Source organism: Apium graveolens, chromosome 11, assembly GCF_009905375.1.
Source record: "Apium graveolens cultivar Ventura chromosome 11, ASM990537v1, whole genome shotgun sequence".
Taxonomy (NCBI): domain Eukaryota; kingdom Viridiplantae; phylum Streptophyta; class Magnoliopsida; order Apiales; family Apiaceae; genus Apium; species Apium graveolens.
In genome coordinates this window covers 198,853,125-198,859,856 of record NC_133657.1, presented here as the reverse complement: position 1 = coordinate 198,859,856, position 6,732 = coordinate 198,853,125, and positions in this window count along the sequence as shown.

Here is a 6,732-nt window from a genome sequence, read left to right as displayed (position 1 = left end):
ACATTGACTGGTCCAAACAAATCCATATGTAGCAGCTGTAATGGTTCATCAATTGTTGTTTCAAGCTTCTTTTTGAATGATGCTTTCCTTTGTTTGCCTTTCTGACAAGCATCACATAAACCATCCCTTGAGAATTCAACAAGAGGAATTCCTCTAACTAAGTCCTTTTTGACTAGATCATTCATTGTCTTGAAATTCAAGTGGGATAGCTTCTTGTGCCATAGCCAACTTTCAACTGGACTTGCTTTGCTGAAGAGACAAGTAATAGATTCTGCATCAGTAGAGTTGAAGTCAGCTAAGTACACATTTCCTTTTCTAACTCCAGTTAGAACCACTTTGTTGTCTTTCTTACTGGTGACAACACAGGCTTCAGAATTGAAGGAAATTGTATTCCCTCTATCACATAGTTGACTGATGCTCAGTAAGTTGTGCTTGAGACCATCAACTAATGCAACTTCATCAATGATGACATTCCTTGTTGAAATCAAGCCATATCCCTTAGTAAACCCTTTGCTGTCATCTCCAAAGGTTATGCTAGGGCCAGCTTTCTCCTTAAACTCTGTGAGCAGGGAGAAATCTCCTGTCATGTGTCTTGAACAACCACTGTCCAAGTACCATAGATTTCTTCTGTTAACCTGCACACCATAAAATCAATCAAGTTGATTTTGGTACCCAAGTTTCCTTGGGTCCATTCATGTTAGCCTTTCTCCTAGACTTCATTCCTCCTGCATCTTTAGACTTAGGTAACTTTGAGTCAACCTTGATCTTAGATGTAGTTGGTTGAGGTGTAGGGTTAGTCACAGAATCATTTAGCACATTTAGAATTTGATAAGGCATGGATTGTGCAAACATGTTATTCCACATAGGCATATTGTATGGCATTTGAGGCATACTAAATGCAGCAAGATAAGGATTGTTAAAATATGGCATGTTTGCAAAATGTGCATAAGGATTCTGTTGAGACATAACAGGCATAGCATGCAGAGGTGATGCAGACATATTAGGCATGGAAGAGGGTACAGGTATGGGAGTTTTCTTAATAGATTTGCAATTAGCAGATAGATGATTAACACTATTACAATGCACACAGCTTTTTCTAGGAGCATACTTATCAGGTGTGTAATTGTTATGTTTGTTAACCCCTACCTTCCCATTTCTATTAGATTTCCTTTTAGTTTCCTTTTTATCCTCAACCACTTTGAGCCTATTCTTTAACTGTTCTAAGGTCATGTGTCCTATATTCACCTTACTGAAATCTTTGGATGTGCTTGCTTCTTCTTTGACAAAGTTCTTGGAAGTTGAACCAAATTTTTGTTGAGTTTCTTTAGATTTTCACTTTTAGAAATATCTGCCTGTTTTAATTGAGGAACCTTCAACGGATGCTCCTTTTCTTCCTTCAACGGATAATTTTCATCATCCGTTGATTCCACATCCGTTGACAGCCCATCAATTAATTCCATTTTCTTTTTGTTTTTATCCCAGACAGCCTCACAAAATGATTCAATTCCTTGTACCTTGACAATTTGAGCACTAACATCCCTAGATGTCTTCCAGACTTTAATCACCTCTTGCTCTCTCTCTAATTGATTAGAAAGTATTTCTACTTTCTTAACAGATTCAGCTAGTTCATTTTCAACAGATATACAATGTAGCTTAGTTTTCTCTAGGTCAATCAACTTATCTTCTAACACAGCATTTCTATTACTTAAAAACAGATTGTTCTCTTTAATCCTACTATTTTCTTTAGCAAGAGATTTAAGAGACACACGCAAGTGATACAATTCAGTAGACATGTCATTAAAAGCATCATTGCACTCTTCTTTAGTAAGCTGTGTTAAATCAGTAGTGATTACCTGGTTGCTTGATGAACTAACTTCATTTTCCTCAGAATCAGCCATGAGAGCCAAGTTGACATATTCCACATCTTCATCCTCTTCTTCTCCATCAGCTGCCCAGTCTTTTTCTTGAGTAATGAAAGCCTTCTCCTTTTGCTTGAGCAGATCAAAATATTTCTTTTTGTAATCTACTTGGTCAAATTTCTTCTTTTCAGAAGTTGGCTTTCTGCACTCACTTGCAAAGTGTCCACTTATACCATAATTGAAACACTTGAACTTGGATTTGTCCATCATGTTCTTATGAGGTTTAGTGGCTCTAGTGTTTTTCTTAAATTTCATCTTTGCAAATCTTCTGGACAGAAATGCAAGATGCTCATCAATACCATCAGAGTCATCTTGGCTGGAGTTGTCTTCATTCTCAGCAACTTGCTCCTTACCCTTGCTTGATTCTGATTTACTTGTGCCATCTTTGGAGTTTAATGTTGATCTCACAGTTTCTTGTCTGCATTCTTTCTCATTTTCAGCTACCAAGGCAACTGAACCTCCTTTCTTTCTTCCCTTCTCCAATACCTCATCCTGTTCCAGCTCTAGTTCATAAGTCTTCAAAATTCCATATAATCTTTCAAGAGTGAAGTCCTTATAATCTTGAGATTTTCTCAAGGAGACAGTCATGGGTTTCCATTCCTTTGGCAAGGATCTTAAAAATTTAAGATTTGAATCCTTCACCTGGTACACTCTACCATACAGCTTCAGTCCATTCAACAGCTTTTGGAATCATGTGTCATTTAAAGATTCATTTTCTTCAAAATGAAAATACTCATACTGTTGAATGAGAAGCTGCATTTTGTTTTCTTTTACTTGTTCTGTACCTTCACACAGTAGCTGAACTGTGTCCCAAACCTCTTTGGCAGTTGTGCAATTTATCACATTATCAAACATATCCTTGTCAAGACCATTAAACAAAATGTTCATAGCCTTCTTATCCTTGTGGACTTCTTCTGTGTCTTCCATTGTCCATTATGCTCTAGGTTTTGGAATGGATTGACCAACAACAATTGTGGCTGTAGCAACTGTGGCTACTTTGTGGGGAATGTGAGGACCATTTTTAATGCAGTTTACATAACCTTCATCTTGGGAGAGTAGATGAAGGTACATTTTCACCTTCCAATGGTGATAACTGTCTTTGTCAAGAACTGGGATTTTTACTCCAATATCCTTCTTACTCATCTTTGTTAGTTTCCAAGAACTTTAAACTCTTTGTATGTCAAGAGCCTGCTCTGATACCAATTGTTATTCCTAGTGAACTAACAATGAGATTTACAGAAGGGGGGTTGAATGTAAATCTCAAAACTTTTTCAAGTTTTGAGCAGTTTCAAAGGCTGTGTGTTTAAGATAAACAAGTGTGTGAATTGCTTTAAGCTAATACAGACAGATATATATTCAAGCACAAAAGTACAGAACACAACAGACCTTAAAAACTTTTCTGGTGGATTTGTTGTTCCACCAGAGATGGTATTTCAGAAAATCTGTGATTCAAGAAGTTGATCACAGCTGCATCCTAGTACAAACTAGATAATTTTTCTCAAGATTTTTCTAAACAGCTCTGGAAAAATTCTCTTCTAATTACTAGCTGCTACTTGGTTTATATAACACCAAGTTTACAAGTGAAGACAAAGATAAAAGTATAATAATAAAATAAGTTCTCCACTTGTTTCTTCTCCATTTTACTCCAGTGCATTGTTGACTATTGCCTCTTTATACTAGAGTAGAACGGCTGCTTTTTCTGATGTTCCTGAAATAGGCTACCACATCTCAGTTGTCTCTGTCAACCCATGTGCCTCTGTTTGTAGGTACAACTACCACTTGTCAACTGTTATTTAACAGAACATCCGTTGAAGCCTTCATCCGTTGATGGCTTTATCCGTTGATGTGTTAGCAGTTGAAGCTCTATCCGTTGATGCACTCATCCGTTGAAGGATGTTACCCGTTGAAGCTTTAGAGACATCCGTTGAAGCTTTGTTTCTCATCCGTTGAAGGTCTTTAAGTTATCCGTTGACACCATTTCATTTATACAAAATTACAAGGCATGAAATATTTACAATTGGCCTTCCTATCTGCATATCCTTTAGTAGTCAACATGACTTATAATTTCCCTCAACAATTAAGAATTATATCTCAAATTCAGAGACTGAAATGTGCTACAACACTAGACTTATTTCTAAGTAAAGCTACACCATCAACGGATAGCCAAAAGTGGTCTTATCCGTTGAGGCTACAAACACTAGATTTCTACTTAAGTGTTTTGTTAAACATATCATCAAACTAATGCACACATATTCCTAACATGGATCCATTCTCAATTTGCCTTATATGATCCAGAAGAATTTTTGGAGTTTCATCCTTCCTGCGTAGAAAACAAACCCAAGTGTATCTAGTGAAATCATCAATAATTACAAGTGTTTACCTTTTCTTGTTGATCGACATTATGTTTACTGGTCCAAAGAGATCCAAGTGTAACATATGATATGGCTCATTGATAGAGAATTCTGTTTTACTTTTGAAAGATAATCTTCTTTGCTTGGACTTTTGACAAGCATCATAAAGACCATCAGATGAGTATAACATATTTGGTAATCCTCTTACTAGTTCCTTCTTGGAAAGTTCATTGATTGAATTGAAATGGAAATGTGAGAGCTTCTTGTGCCAATTCCATATCTCATCTACTGATGCCTTTGAGATAAGGCAAATAGCTTCTTGCTCAAAACTTTTATGCAGTCTTGCTTCATACATGTTGCCATGTTTGTATCCCATCAAGACAATTTTCTTTGACTTGTTATGAACAAATTCACAGTGAGAGTCATAGAACGCCACATGATAACCTCTGTCAGTGATTTGACTGATGCTTAGAAGATTGTGCTTCAGTCCTTCCACCAGAGCTACATTCTCTATTACTACCTTTCCAATTATCAAGTTGCCATATCCTAGAGTGTGTCCTATATTTCCAGCCCCATAAGATACATCCGGGCCAACCTTCCTCTCAAATTCTGACAGCAGGGATTTATTTCCAGTCATGTGTCCTGAACATCCACTATCCAAGACAAGAGTATTTTTTCTGTTACCCTGCAGTCAGATAAGTGATTAATTAGAAGGATTTTAAGGACCCATACTTGTTGGGCCCTCATTTTGGACAACTTAAGTCTTTGTGATTCAGGCTTACTTCTGACAGTTTTTCCCTTGTTAGGATTTGTCTTATCAGAGGTAGATTTAGTGAAACTAGAAGAATTAAGCACATAAGCAGTTTTATTGAATTTAGGCAAAGGTTCATAATAATTGTGATACAGCTTATGATATGAACTACAAGTGTAAATTGAATGCCAACTACTACCACAATGAAAACAAGGATTTTGTGGTTTGTAAAATACTGATCTACCCCTAACATCAGACTCAGGAATAACAATTTTTATTTTCTTAATCCTCCAGCAATCAATAGCAAGATGATTAGTATTACCACAGTTAAAACAAGTTTTTCTAGGAGTATTGGGAACAAACTTATAGTTAGAATCCTTAGAAATACCTTGCTTACCATTCCTGTTTCTTTTATGACTTTTTACTTGAGGTTTGTCAATAGAAAAAAGTCCTATGTTCTTTTCTTTCTTAACAGTCTTAATGGTTTCCTTATTTTTCCTTTCTTTGAGTTTTATCACTTACTAAATTTTCTTGGGATGCTGAGGTTGAACCCTTCTCAAAGGTAGATCTGGGTTCATCAGCTTCCGAAGAGATAAACTTAACATGAGTCTTTAGGGTAGTTTTATTTTCACTGTCAACATCCTTAACTCCATCTACATAACCAAGACATTCTTTCCAATTTTTCTTAGAGATCACCTCATAAACCTTTTTGCCTGAAACAATCCAGGCTTTAAGGGTTTTCCTCTCATTTTCTAATTCATTTTCTAACATACCGTACTTAGCTTCCAATATCTTTGCTGTATGTTTAGCTTTCTCACATTTCTTTTGAATTTCAATCTGATTTACTAAGTCAGACTCCAACTGATCATTCTTAGATTTTAAAACTTCATTTTCAGTTAACAGTCTATTATTCTCTAGAATCTTATTTTTAAAATTTTCATGGAGAGACTTAAAAATATATTTCAATTCAGATATATCTTCAGTATCAAGAGAGAAGAAGGAAGTTGATACCCTAAAATCAGAGGAAGAAGGAGCATCAAAACTAGCCATCAGTGCACATGTTTCTTCATTTTTAGAATCATTGGAATCCATCCAATCCTTGCTTGATGTAATCGAGGCTTTGTTCTTCCCTTTGTCATGCTTTGTATTTTTCACTCTGTAGCAAAGTGACCAGGTTCATCACAGTTGTAGCACTTGATTTTTGACATGTCGACTTTTCCAGCTTTAGAGTCCTTTCCTTCTCTTCTTCCAGACGACTTCCTTTCTCCTCCAGTGAACTTTTTCCTGAAGCTTCCTTTCTTCTGAGACTTCCTGAATTGCATCCTCTTGCAGCCCTTAACTAGTAATGCAGCCATTTGCATGACATCAGAATCTGTCACGTTCTCATCAGTTTCAGAATCAGTATCATCATCAGGATTTGATGATGAATCATCAGTATTTGATTTTGGCAGATTGTTATTTTTCCTTGCAGCTTCAACAGACCTGTCTTTTGAAGCTTTAACATTCACTTTCAAAGCAACTAATTTTTCCTTGTTGCTTTTCCTCTCTTTCCTTTGCTGAACTTCCAAATCATGAGTTCTCAGCATGCCATAGATTTCATCTAGAGTGACTATTTCCAAATCATACTGATGTCGTATGATTGAAGTCTGAGTCTCCCATTCCTCATTCAAAGCTCTCTGAAACTTGGTGTTTCAATCTTCCAGATCATACA